The 19320-nt window shown below is 38.3% G+C and overlaps 1 pseudogene; it reads right to left on the minus strand.

Moving 5' to 3' along the window:
- Positions 1-10355: 10355 nt before the first annotated feature.
- On the minus strand, positions 10356-11312 carry LOC133048710 (large ribosomal subunit protein uL10-like; annotated as a pseudogene).
- Between the last annotated feature and the right edge of the window lie 8008 nt (positions 11313-19320).

Here is a 19320-nt window from a genome sequence, read left to right on the forward strand (position 1 = left end):
AGTTTAGAAGGAGAGAGAAAAATGCGGACAATATGTTGAATCCTAGTTTAATGAATGAGGTAAAAGAAGCTTGTCTTAAGTACAGTGGTGACTAAAGCATAGTTCTCAGCTCTCCTTAGATATTATGAAGAGGTCCACAAATGCAGAGATGCTGAAAATGCTTTCCTGGCATATGGGAATGGAGGAAGACTGCTGCAGTCAAAAGGAACTACATGTGCAGACACAGAACACAACACATCCAGAAACTTGCAAGGAATCTCTTTTTCTTTACAATGGCCATAAAATATTGGTGTGACTTACTTTTTCATATCCAGTTAGTGAAATATAGAATTAGGGATTTAAAAAGAACACATCTGATTCCCTTACATCATGGAAGAGAACATGCGTTAAAGGAGAGACCATCACATTATGGGCATGTGATCTGAAAATGACTGCTGTGAGTGTTTGTCAGACAATTTCAAAGACATTTAAATCAATGTCCCTGATGAAATTACTAAACAGGCCAGAATGTAGCAGTGATAGGACTTTACTTAGGCTTGAAATGTTAGCTAGGGTCAAGCAACATTAGACAAGGACATTTAGCCGAGCTGTAACCTACTTTCCCTCTAGGGCTGAGCTGATGTCTTTTATTATCCCAAGAAATTTGTTATAATAAATTCAGTTGAGGTGTTCTGTTCCTCATTTCTTTTTTTTCCCCATAGAACATAAGGCACGGTTGGTTTACACAGCTCAATCTCCTTCACGGCCTGGGGACATTCTGGTGTAGTCCGAGAATCCTCCTTTTATAGAAACACATGCAGACACACACAGACACAGCTGTTTCATTCACTGTTGTCAGAAGCAATTTGTTCTAAAAGGAAGGAGGTGAGTAATGAGTGTGTACACTAATTCACACTTTAGAGAAGACACAGATGGGTCATTTGATTACATATTAGGATTGACCTTCGAATGGCAACATACCCAGAGGAAGGAAGGCAATATTCCCAGGGCTAGTGGCTCTTATCTTGGGGACCAAAGCCATTCTAACTCTTAAGGCTGATAACTTAGACTAACCCAGCCCAGGGACAGTAATCTAGGCTCTTAACAGTCTGTGTTGACAAGTTAAACCTGGTGCAGAACAGGCAGACATGTATTTCAAGGTTGAGATGTCTAAGAGCAAAAGAATAGTTTCATCCTCCGTGTGGGTCCAGAGATGTTTTCAATATCACAGTGCCTCTGTCAGTGAAGGGAGGTAACTCTGTGCCATCCTTGAGGGAAATGTGTGTTCATATGCACAAACACACACACATACACACACAGATAAACACACATGCTACATCTGTTTTTTTCATACTGTGTCTTATCACAGAAGTTTTAACCCGTAGTGTCTTCCAATTGATCCTCGCTATTTGAAATCCATCAAATCAATGATTAAGAGGAGTCAAAGTAGATACTTTCCCAATTCAATTTTGCAGAGCATATACTATTAATAGGGATATCTAGGGATACAAAGAAGCTTCAATAGTCCAATTGGTTTCAGAAAAGTCTGAGTTGAACAAGTTAACTTAGATTCCACCCCCTAGATTTATTGCACCAATGAGTTCTTTTGATATTACCTCCAAATACATCTCAAATTTGTTAACTTTTCTTCATCTTTTCTGCCACCTACCACAACCAGGTATCTCAAAGTGGTCTCTTTGAATCCATATATCTTGCTGTATTTCATTCTATACCCAGTGGCCATGAAATTTTTATACAATATAAATAAGATCATTCTGTCCCTCTGCCTAAACCCCTTCTAGGGTGTCCCCTTACTCTTAGATCCAAAATGTTCCTTCAGTCTTTGCCCTGACCTGCCTCTCCTAACCCTCCAACATGAACACATTATACTCTGTAGTAATCTGCCATAGTTCAGCTACCTTGACCTTCTATCGTTTCCTTGAATGTTTCAAGTTCTTTGCCACCTGAGGACTTTTATATTTGCTCTTCCCATTACCAGGAAGACACTCCCTGCCCTTCTTTGCAGCACTGGGTCGTTATTATCCCCCATATCTACTGCTCAAATGCCACCTTTTCAGAGATGTTGTCCCTCACACCTCATATAAATATTTTCACTGTCCTATCCCTGATTACTCCCTAACTCATCAATGATTACTTTATAGTGAAAGGGCTTCCCTTGTGGCTCAGCTGGTAAAGAATCTGCCCACAATGTGGGAGGCCTGGGTTCAATCCTTGGGTTGGGAAGATCCCCTGGAGAAGGGAAATGCTACCCACTCCAGTATTCTGGCCTAGAGAATTCCATGGACAGTATAGTCCATGGGATCACAAAGAATTGGACACAACTGAGTGAATTATCACAATTTGTAGTTACCTTGTTTATGTACTTGTTTATGACATATGTCTTCCACTAGAACAAAAATATCCATTAGGCAGAGTCTTCTCTGATACTTTCATCATTGCATTTCCGTTACCTAAACAAAGATTGAAAAATGGTATGTACTGAGTTGATATTTGTTGATTTAATTTTTGACAAAGTATACCAGAGAGGATTCTTATGACAAATAAACCAAAAAATTACAGAACTATAATTGGTAGATGAGATGTTCAACATAGCAGCTTTAAACAAGAATGATTATGTTTGAAAGGTGATACAAATTAATTAATTCAAAACAATTGCATATTTATTGTGAGCCCGACAGTATGCTAAGTACCAAGAATATGCTTTCATGAAGAATTTGCAATGTATTAAAAAGAAAAAAAGTGTGCAGAGTCTTTATAAAGGTTACTTGGAAATGGAATATGCAATTATATATTCAGAATGGTTATGTTACACTATTGATCAAAGTTCATATTTTCTGTAAGAAGCTTTTGTAAAGTTCTTCAATCTGCATTGTCTGAAGTGGTTTCTTTCCTTTAGTATAGGATTTGCTTTCCTTTATCTACAAGTAGGTCCACTTCTTAGTAGCATGCCTTCTTGGGAAAATAATACTAATAATGAAAATTTAATGGTTCATTCTTTCTTGCTTCCACCCCTCAAACTGGCAATTAACAGACAGTGAAAGGATTAAAGGGCCATACTGAGTCCAAAGTAGATGGATCCAGACTCTTCCAATGATTTTGCTGACTCTGTTCAAAACTGAGTTCGATTATTTCCAGTTCAGTGTCACGATTCATACCCCTCCCTCCAGAAATACACACGTGCACACACACACAAACTCTTTGTTGTTTGATGTTTTTTCCCCACCAGTCCTTATCCACTCCCTCCATGTTGTCACAGGTGGTCTCTAAAAATGAAAATCATTTATCCTCCTGGCAAAGACCAGTTCTTATTCTCATGCAAAGATAAAATGTTCACTTTTATTGTCTCTCTCATTATGGCACATGTATCTAAATGGAATTAATAAAGTACCTACCACAGGTTTTCTTAGCTGATTGCTTACAAGTTTGAAAATGTTAATATTCAAGGACATTAAAACCAGAGTAAAAGAAATTAGATCCTTTCAAATAGGAGATATTTTAACGTGTGGTCCCATAAAATAAAATAAACATTCTAAAAAATGAAGCCTATAAACATCAGGAAGATGGATAACTTGACACCTCATTCTGCATATCTCTGTTTAATAATATTATATTTCATTTCCCGTGCTAAGAAAACAGCCATTACCCAAAGCAACCATTCGTAAACAGGCCTTGTGAACAGATTGCATCCTTGTTGGTGGTATGATAATTGAAATAAGTTTTCCAGTCTTTTATGAGAAAATACCAGATGTATAAAATACCTATTAATCAACTCACTCACTTTTGCAAACATAAGTTTCAGTACTGATGGCTATTAAAGAATAAATTCTACATGGAAAAGAGAATTGTGAGAAAATACCAAAGAATTAGCTAAGTGATTCATCTTTGTGCTGCTTCTGAGTTGCTCCTGACTGCAGTATGGGGCAGTATAATTAAAGACCCCCTCGAGGACAGACTTACAAACATCATGCCCAGTATTTCTCCACTTTTTGTTCTAAAGGAAAACAGGGAAACGTGATTGTCAGTAAGTACGGGAACACTGTAGTCTGTCATCTAGTTTTATCCATGAGTCTACTCTATTCATTGACATTTCTGATACGTTTTCCTTTTCTATCATCAGTTGAAATTGTAATATTTAGGGTTAGCATGTCACAGTGCTATTAAACCAAGTCGTTTCAAATTCTGACAGCAAAATCTTTGGACTGTAATTTACGTCATCTTTTCTAATACAAATAAAGAAACAAGAGAATTTGGAGAAAGGGGAAAAAAAAAAAAAGAAAGAAAAGGTCATGGGAAAGAGCACAGGGAAGCTGGCTTAGAAAAAGAAACATTAAAATGCCAAAAATTTTGCCCCAAAATGTGATTGTATATATTGGCATTTTTAGCTAAAACTGTCCAAAGCTATTTTTTCCCTCATGTGAGAGATGAAAGAAGTTGCATTCCTAAAGGAAGAAATAGGTGGTTTTAGTAAACATGATTTTCTTTTTCTGTTTGAATCATGGCTTTCAATATATTCCCTTTATAACAGTCTCTGGAGTCAAGACCATGTGCCTCAGCCTCATGTTCTTAATATTCTCATATTTCAAGTTCAGGAATTTAGCTAATCAAATCGGCTTTTATTCAGACTAGTGTTCTGGGTTAAACTACTGGTTTCTTTTAGCCTTTTTCACTTTTGAGTCAAGAGGCAGATGATTTTTATCTACTTGCCCTATTTCCATGTATAGCATTTATTTAAAAAAATATATAGTTTATAATGCCATTTGAAGCTAGCTCAAGAAAACAATTTTTCTTGTTGAGTTCTCTTCTGGTATCTCTTTCATTCTCTGTCTGTTAAATTCTGAGTATTTAGGGTGAATATCAGGGGACCATTTGTCACTTGAGGTCTTCTCTTTGAAAGTCGCTAAGGCATGGTCTAGCCAAGGCTAGGAGGTTGGTGGTGGTTTATCTTAAACTCTCTTCACGTCACGTTTCATAGGTTCATCTTTCCTAGACATTTAGTGACCTCTAACTGCCATCCTTTGGGACATGTGAGGGAGGGAGGAAGAAATTTTCTTCTACCCTTCTAGATTCTTCTGGCTGGTCTAAGAATTAAACTGATGAGAGACAGATTAACAGGAGAAAATCAAACAAAAGTTAAATAACATATAAACATGGGAGAGATGCAGAAAAATTAAATAATTCACAAAAATGGCGGGAACCCTCACCTTCAGTCAGTTCAGGTGCAAAGTCAAATCTGACTCTTTGTCTATCCAGTCAGTAATACCATCAACCATCTTATCCTCTGTTGTCCCCTTCTCGTCCTGCCTTCAACCTTTCCCAGCATCAGGATCTCTACCAGTGAGTCAGTTCTTCACATCGGGTGGCCAAAGTATTGGAGTTTCAGCTTAGCATCAGTCCTTCCAATGAATATTCAGGACTGATTTCCCTCAGCTTAAGTACTGCCTTTTTAACCTCACCTTAAGTATAGCCTTTAGCTCAAGACAGTACAAAATGTTGGGGGTTTGGAACCTAAAAGGGGAGGAAGGAAATTGACATGGAAATGGAAAAGCATAAGTTTCCTAAATGAATGTTTGCTGAACCTTGCAGAGGACTCAGAAAGAAATTTTAACAGAGTCTGCTAGTTGCTGCCTGCCACACCTAGTTTATATTTTGGGGGCTCCAAAATCACTGCAGCCATGAAATTAAAAGATGCTTGCTTCTTGGAAGAAAAGTTATGACCAACCTAGACAGCATATTAAAAAGCAGAGACATTCTTTACCAAAAACAGTCCGTCTAGTCAAAGCTATGGTTTTTCCAGTAGTCATATATGGATGTGAGAGTTGGACTATAAAATAAAGCTGAACACTGAAGAATTGATGCTTTTGAACTGTAGTGTTAGAGAAGACTCTTGAGAGTCCCTTGGACTGCAAGGGAATCCAACCAGTCCATTCAAAAGGAAATCAGTCCTGAATATTCATTGGAAGGACTGATGCTGAAGTTGAAGCTCCAATACTTTGGCCACCTGATGCGAAGAACTGACTCATCTGAAAATATCCTAATGCTGGGAAAGATTGAAGGCAGGAGGAGAAGGGGATGACAGAAGATGAGGTGGTTGCAAGGCATCACTGACTCGATGGACATGAGTTTGAGTAAGCTCTGGGAGTTGGTGATGGACAGGGAAGCCTGGTGTGCTGCAGTCCATGGGGTCACAAAGGGTCGGACACGACTGAGTGACTGAACTGAACTGAACACCTAGTTCATTCTGTACTTTTGCAGTGAGAGTTCCTTCACTGAAACAAGTCCTCTATCTATATTCTTAAGTCATTTAGGGGAAAGGTTAACATTTCTTCCAAAGTCTTTTGGGCCTTGATTGTTTTCAGCTCAAAATATTCCCAAGGAAATATTTTGCAGTAGGAAGTTTTACTCCATAGACATTATCATCACAGATCTCTAGATCCTAAAAGTGCATTACTGTACAGTTCTCTGAACCTTTTTTTCTCCTCGCCACCTGTTCCAAACTTAGTATTTCTAAGCACTTGGTGCTTATTGGTGATAATTATATAGAGTTTATATAACTTGACTCAGAGGGAGGCACCAATGGCAGAACCATTAAGTTTCCCAAAAACCTTATAATGAAGGTTTTTTCATTACTTTCCTAAGGATGTTAGAGCTTATGCATTGTTCAGTGAGATACTTGAGGTGGATTTCTTTCAATTTGGTTACTTAAGGTAGTCATCTACTTCAGACCAGATTAACTCAATATGTGATCCAATATTTCCATTTAAACTTCCATTTTTCTGAGGCTTCTCACTTACATATGTAGTTACATTCATTGAGTGAGGGGGGAAAAAGTCAGCTGCATAATAAAGGCAAAGAATCTCTAGAAAATTGTTGTCAAGTTCCAGATGTTGACATCATTAGTCAAAGATATTTTTTTTTTATTTTTTATTTTATTTTGGCATGCATGGGTATGCTAAGTCAATTCAGTCGTATCCAACTCTTGTGCGACCCTGTGGACTACAGCCTGTCAGGCTCCTCTGTCCATGGGATTCTCCAGGTGAGAATACTGGAGTGTGTTGCCAGGCCCTCCTCCAGGGGATCTTCCTGACCCAGGGATTGAACCTGCATCTCTAACGTCTCCTGTATTGGCAGGCAAGTTCTTTACAACTAGCTCCAGGAAGTCTAGTTGATTAACAATGTTGTGATCATTTCAAGAGTACTGTCAGAGAAGTTTCACCAAGTCATTTTCATCTCCCTAGTCCTCAAGTGTCCTCTTGTAATCAGTGTAGAATTTTTAACAGTTCAGTGCTTGAGATTGAGTAAGAAAGCCACAAAATCCTTGAAAATCAAGGATTTTAGAATCATCTAGTTGAAATAGATGGGACTTAACTAAATGGTCCTTTCTCATACTCACCACAGGAGATTCTAAAAAGCTTTCCCTAACCGTTGAGAATCACTCCTATGATTAACAAAGCCCATAAACTTTTTGGAGAATTGGACATTTTGAAAAATTATGTAGTGACTTATATTCTCCATCTCCAAAGAAATTAATCTATACACCAAAAATTGGAAACATTTTTAAAATTCATAGATACTCCTCCCCTGAGTTGTCGGCGCTTCTAATGGTCCGATTACAGTATATCTGGTTGAGATTGCTGCTATATAATATAAAACCATTACTTACAGCCATAGGTTTTATTGTTATTCTGCCGTGTACAGTCATCGACAGTTTGTTAAGAAACATTTTGGAAAAGGTGAGTTAGAAATCCCCAAATTATACTTATTGACTATTAAAATGCTTAAATTATCATATTTTCAATATAATTCTGACCTCTTAACGCTATTCAAATATAAGCTGTTATTACTGATTTTAAAATATGACATCACTGCAACCTGAGGCTTAACAGCTTTTGCAAAAAACAGCATCCTAAACTGCTGATATTTGTCTTCTTTTTTAATAGAAGCCTGCAATGAATTAAATGAAAAACTAACCAGAACAGCAATACTGATTACTAACCATAATAGCCAGCTTCAAACGTGTATCCTGGGGTTTCAGATGATGTCATAAACTACTACTGCAAATTTAATAGTATTGTTGCCTGGAAGCTAAGCTATTATAGTATGTTTAATTTCACTAAGATGTAAATTACAAGCTTCAGCCTTGAGTAGTAGTATAGGCTACTGTCACTTTCAGTTCTTATTTTTGCAGCTGTCAGGCATTGTAATGTTTATGGCTGTTTTGTTTATCTAGTAGCCTGTTGTAACTATTATTTTAAATATATATACATATATATGCATGTTGTATATATAAGTTAAAAATATATATTAATTTGCTCATACTCTGCATTACTCTTTAGATTCTTTCATAACCACTATTGCTAACAGTCGTTATTTTAAGAGTGAGAATAAATGCTCCTATACTAGTATTGCATGTGCTTTTTTTCATTATAAAGTCCCTATTTCAAAGAGGATCAGTTCAGAAAACTCTTCTTTAGACTGCCTGTCCTGAATATCCCTCCTAATATGGATAAACTTTACACCTTCATTTCCCTGACACAGAGATGATTAAATATTATGTATAAAAATCTTATTTTTGTATCTTTCTATCACTCTTAAAATTAAGATGCAATTGATTTAATGAATAAAAGCTTGGGCTTGAAAAAAATGAAAACCAGATCTTCATTCCCCAAATCATATCTCATACAGTTTATCCAACTACCATATTCTCAATATGTAAAATGGAAATGCAACTATATATTATCTATAATTTCCTGGCCATATAAAGAAATTTCATTTATTTTCTTTCTTCTCCTCAGATTTCTCCATAGTACCTGGAATCCTTTACAAAATCACATAACTCCCCTAGAATTTTATTTTTGACCCACTCAAAGAGATTTTACTAGGGCATCTCCAGGTGTCCTTTTCTTTTATCCAGGTGTCCTTTTAATATGACAACATATGGCCCACAATTGAGACATCAATAAATTTCTTTTGGATATTTTATATACATTCAATGCATTATAAGGGGGAGAGAGACTGACAGAGTTGAACTGAGTTATCTTGGAGAGTTGGGGCAAAAGTAAGGAGCCTTGTTTGTTCTTGGGATGGTAAATAAAACAACTTGATCCTGAAAGGGAAATAAATATAGTAGACCCACTGAATGTAGAAGTCTACAAAAGTTAGACAGAAAGAAATTTGAGGATTTATCTTATAAATGGAGAGGCAGTTTGGTCTTCTGTATTCAGGCTCTTCCTTTGTAAGAGGACAGGGAAATTGTCAATTTCATATAAGGGGATGGAATTTGATAGTGTCATTTTATCCATCTTTGGGATTCTTGGAATTAATCAGGACATTGTTATTTCCCTTACATTGCCTTGTAATAAAAAGAACCTAGGCTGGAACACAAGAAATCTGGGTTCTAGTCTCAGGACTGTCAGTCACTGGTTGAAATATTTTTGCAAGTCATTTTCATTCTCGTTCTCTTGAGAAAAATGATGAATTTTTATAAGGTCAGTGTTTGGAATTAGATTAGAAAAACATGAATCACTTAGGCAAGAATGTTAGAATCATCTGCCGAAAAAAATAAAATAGAAAAAAAGAAAAAAGGAAAAGAACAAAGGTAAGAGCCTGAATGCAGATATTCTCAGAAGAGAAAGGGAGAGGTGAATGTAAGGGAAGTGAGAGGGGGAATAGTATGATTTGGGGTATATTTTCAAGGGGTCTTTCAGTTGTATTTTTTCAGGGATGGTCTGAAAGTCTTGAGATCTTTATAATTTCAAAGGTTAGCAATGTTATTGTCACTCTTTTTGGTGGTCTTAGAACCAAGCAGCAAGGGAGTTGGATTTTAGTCTTTGGCTTTATGATTTATTTCCAGAGTCACTGGGCACAAGTTGCCTTTCTTCTAATTTTTTCTCACTGTCAACAATGAAGATGTTAATTGGGTGAAGTCTGAGATTCCTTCCTACTGTTTTGTTTTTAATTTATTTGTGTTTTAATTGAAGGACAATTACTTTACAGAATTATGTTGGTTTCTGCCAAACATCAACATGAATCAGTCATAGGTATACATATGTCCCCTCACTCTTGAACCTCCATCCCACCTCCCTCCCCATCCCATCCCTCTAGGTTGTTACAGAGCCCCAGTTTGAGTTTCCTGAGTCATTCAGCAAATTCCCACTGGCTATCTATTTTACATATGGTAATGTAAGTTTCCATGTTTTAAAGTTCAAGGCAGTTGTGTTCTTGCCTTGAGGGACTCTGCTCCTGGCAAGAACCTTTTTAAGGCTCAGAGGTTTATTTTATTTATTTGTTTAAGATAAGTAAGCCTTTATTTTCTCATTTCACAAATAATGCTGGCCGGGTTGGCTGCTTTTTGGTGGTTAGTCAAAGAGACCGAATCCCATATCCTCCTCCGACTCCTCCTTTGCTTCAACCTTGGCTGGGGCTGCGCGGTGGCGGCAGCCACAAATGCAGAGGGATCAGCCAAGAAGGCCTTGACCTTTTCAGCAAGTGGGAAGGTGTAATCGGTCTCCACAGACGAAGCCACGACCCACTTGTACCCACTGATGGTAGAATGGGGTACAGATGCAACAGTCGGGTAACCAGTCTGCAGGCATACGCTGGCCACATTGCGGACACCCTGCAGTAGGCGGGAATGCAGTTTCCTCTGTGATGTCAAGCACTTCAGGGTTGTAGATGCTGCCATTGTCAAACACCTGCTGGATGACCAGCCCAAAGGAGAAGGGGGAGATATTCAGCAAGTTCAGCAGCGTGGCTTCGCTGGCGCCCACCTTGTCTCCGGTCTTACTCAGCTGCACATCGCTCATCATTTCAGTGGTGCCCCTGGAGATCATAGTGGTGATGCCCAAAGCCTGGAAGAAGGACGTCTTCTCAGGCCCCAGACCAGTGTTCTGGGCTGGCACTGTGACTTCGCCCGGCGCTATGGCGCCAGCACGGGCAGCAGCTGGCACCTTCTTGGCCAGCAGCATGTCCCTGATCTCAGTGAGGTCCTCCTTGCTGAACAGGAAGCCCACGTTACCCCGGATGTGAGGCAACAGTTTCTCCAAAGCTGGGTTGTTTTCCAGATGCCCTCCTATGGCCTTGCGCATCATCGTGTTCTTGCCCACCAGCACCACAGCCTTCCAGCGGAGGGACATGTGGATCTGCTGCATCTGCTTGGAGCCCACGTTGTCTGCTCCCACAATGAAGCATTTTGGATAATCATCCAGAAGTTGGATGATCTTAAGGAAGTAGTTGGGCTTCCAGGTCACCCTGTCTTCCCTGGGCATCACAGTGGTGCGTCAGGGACTGCCACGCAGGGTTTAAAGACAATGTCACTCACAAGAGGACGCCTGGCGAGAGAGGGGCTCAGCAGTTTAAAGACTAAAGTTGTTGACCCACCTTCCTGGAAGCCTAGGTACAGAGGTCATTGAAACAGAGGTTTGGGCTAGCTCTCTGAAGCATGGAGTCAAACACGACACTGCAGACCAACAGAGAAAGTTTGGGCCAGACAAGCAGGGTGTTAGTTTTTCTAACTAAAGACCTTTAAAAGCAAACTGAACTATTTTCTGGATAGAGTCTACCTTCTGCCCAAAGCAATAGCTTTCACTGTAGAGTAAATGTGTATGTCTCATTACTCACATGTGTAACACTTTTAAATGTTAATTTAGCAAAACATTTTGAGAGCATCTTTCATAAGCCAAGGATTGTTCTAGGTACAGGTTTCATAGTCAGGAGCAAAATGAATGAAGTCTATGCCCTCATGGCTATTTTTCTTCTAATAGGAGACAACTGGGTTACATTTTACAATCATGTTTCCCCTATTACAAACCTTTAACTTGGTGGTGGTTTACAATGTTTTTTAGTATTTGTGCCAGACTAATTATTATTTGTGCCAGACTAATTCCCTTCAGACTAATTATTCTGCCTTCTCTTTACAAACCTATCAGTGCTAGGAGACAGTGTGGTCCAACCACTCCATTTATATGACCGCTTGCAGGACAGGAGAGATAGTTAACTCATGTTACATACCTTCTCTTTGTTAGAATCACATTGTGAGTTTTCAGAGCCCGTGAGATCACTTGCAGGTTGAATCATTGTCATTTTATTGAAAATAGATAGTGATCCTTTGGATATACAAAGATATTTTCATTATCCTTACCTCTCTTCAGTTGAGTTTATAAGTGGCATTAAAAACTGAGTATCTTCCAGTCAGCTTAAAAGGCAAATGGCTTTTAAGAAAAATTGATTGATATAGATGAAGTCAGCAATACAGAGATCAAAATTTAAACAAAATCATCACTGTAATCAAAGCAAATATAGTTTTATTCTCCTTGAAAACCTAAAAGCAAATTAATGCTCCAGTGGCACTGAACTATAGATGTTCATTGTTTTTCTCCCATGGCTGTTTGCATACAGCAAAATCTTGTCTGTATTTGACTTGAGTTCTGTTTATTTATTGTGCTCAGTGCAGTTGTTAGTTACCTACTTGAATTTTCTTCTTTATGGAGCCAGGAAAGCTCATTTATATCATGGAAGCATCAGAAAGAGATCTTTGTCAGAGTTTTACAACCAATTTCTAAGTAATGAATATTGTAGAGTAGATATAAAACAGCAATAAATCCAAAATATTCTAACAGCCATGGAAAGTGGAGATATTATATTGTTGAGAACATTTGGTAGCTAGGGAGTCTACAGATAGAGGAATTCAAATTTAGGACCTGTATACATGAATGCAGAGTGAATGGAGTAAGAGTGTGCAGGGTTTTATAAGACTTATAAAAAGAAGTGAATCATTTTCAAATGTTTGCATGCCTCTTCCATTGAGATTTATCCAATAAGAAACATGTGCTGATATTTCTCCTAAATCACTTCTAAGACTTCCAGATGTTCATCATGAATGTTATTGAAACCAACTCCAAATCCTCTTGATCTTTGGGATTCTATCCTTTCACTATCAAAAGTTATATAAACTGACAGATAATTTATGTCAGAAATGAAAAAGAATCTTCCATTTGGCCATCCTTACATGTTAAAAATATATCTATCCACAAATAATTCAATTTATTATAAATAAAACTGTAATACTTTGTTAGGTAGCAAACAAAAAGCAGCAACACAGAGTTCCTCACTAAATGAATTTATTTCTACAACCAATCTCATTTCTTTTGTTCGAAGTCACTAGACTTCTGCTAATTTATTATGGCGGTCCTGAAAAACAAGTATAGCATGAATTCTATCAATCACTGAACCTCAGTACAACTAAGACCATTTCACTAAAAGGAAAGAGAACTGTTAAGATTGCAGTTCCTCATCCAGAATTATTCAAATGATTTCTTATTGCTTCGGCATAAATTGGAGTTTACTCCAGTAGACTGTAAACCCAAATGAAATTTCAAACATATTAAAAGTCAATCAAACTGAAGCAGTTTGAGAGAGATTTAGGTAAGGAAATAAATAAGGATATATACATACCTTGTTTTTCCCCCCCGAAACACATACAATCAAGCTAAAAAATATGATCCATTAAAATAGATAATGAATGTGAACTTTGTATGTAACTAATTTTAGTAAAAGTAATTATTGTGTATTAATGAATAAAATAACATTTCATCAATAATTCCCAGACTCAATGTTGGCAACTTAGAACTTTAAAAAGTAGCCAATGAAGAAGACTTAAATTTTCAATTAATAAGCTTATACTGAAAGCTCACAGAATTCATAGATACCTTAGATCCTTAGGGGAAAAAACCAGATGTCATGCCTTTGACTCTCTGAGAGCATTTATCCTAGGAGAAAGCACACCTAGATACCAATAAGTGAATATGTACTTCAAAAATTAAAATAAGTATGAGTTCTCAGATGTTGCAGCTGGACATTCCTGAAACTCTCTTAGCCTTACTTTGCAAATTTTGTGATAGTTCTTTTTAGAAATTTCAAAGTTCTTTTACTTTTCTTCCATTCCCTAAATCTGGTCTTATTTGATAGTCATATTATTCCAAATATTCTTATTTTTGTGGAATGTTTTTAGATTTAATTTCCAAATGATTTTCAGATTTGTTTCTAATGCCTTTCTTTTTTTAAACGATAGTGCCCCCTAAGAAAAATGTGGCACCATATGAAATACCTCCAAATCCAGATTTTGAGTCAAGCAAGGACTCCCATAGCAAAATTAGCTGCTAAGATAAAACATTCCACTAAAGTAGAGGGTGAATGGCATTGTACAGCTTGTGAAAGCAACAGACAAGTTAGATTGATGGTTTCTGGTGAAGACATTCTCTATAGAACATTGTATTTCATTGGGGAAAAGAAGACAATGAAATAGCATCAAAGTGGCTCTAGTCATGGTTGAGACAGTAGCAACATCTAGATCTAAGGTATTCCAAAGACATGGTAAACAATATTTCTGAAGAAGTCTCTCAAACTATCTATTTTTTTAAACATGTTATCCAACAATTACTTTTTGAGCATTTAAAATGTATGCAGTACCCCACTATGCTATTTATTGATATGTAGATGAATAAGGCACCCTTCTTACGTCATAGAGCTCGGCCCTGTGTGGAGAAAGACAAAATAAATAAATACATAAATATAGTAATATGGCATGAGAAAATCTATAATGACAAAATAATCAAGACATAATATTTTTCCAGAAGAAAGTGCATTCACCCACTGTTTAGTTCACAGAGAAACAGGTCCTCAAGCTAGCTCTTAAAAATTAATAGTAGCTTTTCTCAAAATGAAGAAGGAAGAAAAAGAGTTACCAGAAAGCAGGAATAGTGTGGGGCTTCCCCAGTGGCTCAGCATAAAGAATCTGCCTGCAATGCAGGAATCATAGGAAATGCAGGTTCGATCTCTGGGTCAGGAAGATGCTCTGGAGGAGAGCATGGCAACCCACTCCAATATACTTGCAAGGAGAATCCCACAAACAGAGGAGCCTGGTGGGTTACAGTCCGTAGTTTTGTAGAGTCGGACACAACTGAAGTGACCTAGCACACACACATAGGAATAGCATCCGTCAGACCATAGAGCTGTGAAATTTGCTAGCAAGTAGTTGTTCACACCTGGGGATGTGTAAACATGTACTAGGATAGTGGGGGAGATATTGCTAGGAAAGTAGGCAAAAGTCAAGCCTTGAGAGAACTTTACACCATGGAAAAAATGTTAACTTTACCTTGTGAGTCATAGGGAGTCACTGGGGGGTCCTTTTACGTGCTACTAGATTCAGGTGCTTATCCCTCTCAGGGAAATGCTCAGTGGGCTTCCTGATATGGGTCTGAAATGGAATCATAACCCTGGAATCCATGGTTGGCAACATCCCTGTTACAGGGCTCCACATCTTAGCCCTCAACCCCAAATCTGACACTTCGACTTCCTGATCCTGAATGTCTTTCTTTTCCTATCACAAATACTCTAAGGGATGAAATAGGATATCAGAGGTCTTTAGACATGGTGAGGCAATAGAGGGGATCAATTTCAGTGCTGTTCACTCTTAAACTGATCCACACTTCCTGAACAGGAAGGCTGAGTTCTCTCTTGTTTTCCTGAGTTTGCATTGACATGTGATCCAAAAATAAAAATCAGTGACTTAGATAGATAGAGAGACAGACAGACTTTTTACAAGGCTGCTGCATCAGAATGCACTGGGTGATGATCATTTGGGGACTTGCTTTATTGCCAATTATGTGTTTGTTGTTGTTGTTATTTTTAACTTTGCTTTTGCTTTTACTCTTATTGTTTTTTTTTTTTTTAAGTTTTGGGTGTGTGTGTGCATGCTCTCAGTCATGTCTGACTCATTGAGATCCCACGAACTGTAGCCTGCCAGGAAACTCTCTCCATGGGATTTTCCAGACATCATATTTCCCTAAATGAGAAATTCCCAAAACCCAGAGGTTCATGAGCCAACCCAAGAGACAGGCCTTATTTTCTGATTTTGAAATGCAAATCATGTTACCAGCTCAATGCATATTAGACTTTAAATAAAGTCGAGGAAAATGAATATCCTGTCTCCACCTGCGGTTTGAAGAGACACTGGGTCATGTATGTTAACCTTCGGTCAGTTGGGAGTATTTGTTAAAATCTGGAGACTTGAGAAACATGATTCATGGCACAGGGTTTGCATTCCTCATCTGACCTAATTATAGCAGCTTGTGGTCAAAGTGGCTGAGTTATACCCTCTGAGAGATTTACTGGGCTAAATAAGGTTGGACAGGTATTAGTATTTATATGCAAACCATTCAAGGAACACATACACTCCTTCACAGGTGAGGTGTTCTTACTTTGGAGTCAGAAAGCTCTATTAGCACCAATATGTGATGGGTGAAAACACCCCTCCAGGGAAGAGAAAAATATGAAGCCACACATGCACACACTTTTGACCAATGCCCTAGAGCTTTCTGTAATTGTAAGGATGTCAGCTTAGCACTGTGACCATGTATTGAAGAATCTGTTTATATAGCTGTTAACAGTGTGTACGGAAATTCTGAGAGGAGGCAAGTTGCAAGGCATGCAGCTTTTTGCCTTTATTGGTCATGATAAAAATGACTTCCCTTAACTGAACTATAGTTGTTCAAATAATACTTAAAGTGAATATAGAATATTTAGACTTTTTTTTTCATGTTTTGCTCAATTTCTGCTTATTTATATATCCATTTTTATTGAGACAAAAAGTGCTTTAAATGCATAAGAACTATAATTCAATTACCTGAGACTATGGAGTTTAAAAGAATATTTGATCCTTTCTGGTGATGCTCCTAGTTCACTCCTTTACTTTAAGAAGATCTGTGTAAATTCATGACCTTCAAACAAAAAATGCAACAGAGGGCTCTCTAAATTTGCCTTTTCTGCAACAAAGGCAGTGACAGAAGACCACAGTGGAGGACCTCTCTATGAAGCATGCAGAACAGAAATTTTAATAATTGATTCTAATCATTAAATTTGGGCAATGCAGGGAAGAGAAGAGAGAACTAGAGGTGGGCAGAGACAGAAAGGCACTCCAAGTAATTTTATGTAGTGTGATAGGCAGACTATTTTTTTCTTTGACCTGGGCAATATTTTTTGCAAACCAAATTGGTAGTCAAAGTTTGGAAATCAGGAAATTTACTCACAGAAATCTTGCTTTGGGATTCCCATGATCTGATAATACTGATTCTGTGGATTTGTGATACAATAGGCCATCCTGATAGCCCAATGGGTAAAAAAATCCACCTGTAATGCAGGAGACCCTGGTTTGATTCCTGGGTTGGGAAGATCTGCTAGAGAAGGAATAGGCTACCCATTCCAGTATTCTTGGGCTTCCCTTGTGGCTCAGCTGGTAAGGAATCCGCCTGCAATGTAGGAGACCTGGGTTTGATCCCTGGGTTGGGATGATCTCCTGGAGAAGGGAAAGGCTACCCACTCCACTATTCTGGCCTGGAGAATTCCAAGGGCTTGCAGAGTCAGACACAACTGAGTGACTTTCATTTTCACTTTCTCTCAGGCCTTCCAGGGCTGAGTGCTTCATGCTATTGTTGTCCAGTCGCTCAGTCATGTCCGACTCTCTGTGACCCCATGGACTGCACTATGGCAGGCTTCCCTGTCCTTCACCGTCTCCAGAGTTTATTCAAACTCATGTCCATAGAGTCGGTGATGCCATCCAACCATCTCGTCCTCTACCGCCCCGTCTCCTCCTGCCCTCAATCTTTCCCAGCATCAGGGTCTTTTCCAATGAGTCTGCTCTTCGCATCAGGTGGCCAAAGTATTGGAGCTTCAGCTTCATCATCAGTCCTTCCAGTGAATTTTCAGGGTTGATTTCCTTTAGGATTGATTCCTTTAGGTTGATCTCCTTGCTGTCCAACTCTCAAGAGTCTTCTCTAGCACCACAGTTCAAAAGCATCAATTCTTTGGTACTCAGCCTTTTTAATAGTGCAGCCCTCACATTCATACATGACTACTAGAAAAACCATAGCTTTGACTACATGGACCTTTGGAAGCAAAGTAATGTCTCTGCTATTTAATAAGCTAAGTTTGCCATTATTTTTCTTCCAAGGAGCAAGTGTCTTTCAATTTCATGGCTGCAGTCACTGTCTATAGTCATTTTGAAACTTAAGAAGATAAAGTCTGTCACTGTTTCCATTGTTTCCCCATCTGTTTGCCATGAAGTGATGGGACCAAATGCCATGACCTTTGTTTTTTGTATGTTCAGTTTTAAGCCAGTTTTTTCACTTTAGAATTTCTCTTCCATTAGCTTAGCTCCCACCTGAGCTGTTTTACTTGCTTGTGTTAATTTTCCATGGTCCCTGAAGGCATTTAAATTGTGATATCTGAAGGACTATTTGATACTGAATCAGTATAGCCTAAGAATCTTCTTCAACACAGATCACCATATAACCACTAATAATCTGAGATTAACATAAAATTAGCTCTATCTGTTATCCTGTGTATAGAACCAAATTAAAATATTAGTGGCATTGACCATCAGCTGGATATGAACTAATATCAGTCTCTTCCAGTTCTTACTAGCTGTTGCCTTATTGTTAGAACATTTGAGGCAACTTGTAAGATCATTTTTAAAAAGATAATTTAAAATGTTATGAAATGTAACTTCAATGTGTTAAAAAAAAAATCATTCTGGAGCTCATTCATTTCACCATATATTCAACACTTACTCAACACCTACAGTGTCCCACAAAGGGTAGAAATGTAATAATGAAGACACTGCCCACCCTCAAGAACTGTCTTTACTAGGAGGTCAAACAGAGTTAATATCAGTTCAGTTCAGTCGCTCAGTTGTGTCCAACTCTTTGTGAACCCATGGACTGCAGCACACCAGGCTTCCCTGTCCATCAACAACTACCTGAGCTTGCTCAAACTCATGCCCATCGACTTGGTGATCCATCCAACCATCTCATTCTCTGTCGTCCCCTTCTCCTCCTGCCTTCAATCTTTCCCAGCATCAGAGTATTTTCCAATGAGTCGGTTCTTCACATCAGGTGGCCAATGTATTGGAGTTTCAGCATCAGTCCTTCCAATGAATATTCAGGACTGATCTCCTTTAGGATGGACTGGTTTGATCTCCTTTCAGTCCAAGGGACTCTCAAGAGTCTTCTCCAACACCACAGTTCAAAAGCCTTAATTCTTCAGCTCTCAGCTTTCTTTCACATCCATACATGACTACTGGAAAAACCATAACTTTGACAATATGGACCTTTGGAGGCAAAGTGGTCTCTGCTTTTTAATATGCTGTCTAGGTTTGTCATAACTTTTCTTCCAAGGAGCAAGTGTCTTTTAATTTCATGGCTGCAGTTACCATCTGCAGTGATTTTGGAGCCCAAGAAAATAAAGTCTCTATTCCCATTGTTTCCCCAT

The sequence above is a fragment of the Dama dama genome, chromosome 29, assembly GCF_033118175.1.
Source record: "Dama dama isolate Ldn47 chromosome 29, ASM3311817v1, whole genome shotgun sequence".
Classification (NCBI taxonomy): Eukaryota; Metazoa; Chordata; class Mammalia; order Artiodactyla; family Cervidae; genus Dama; species Dama dama.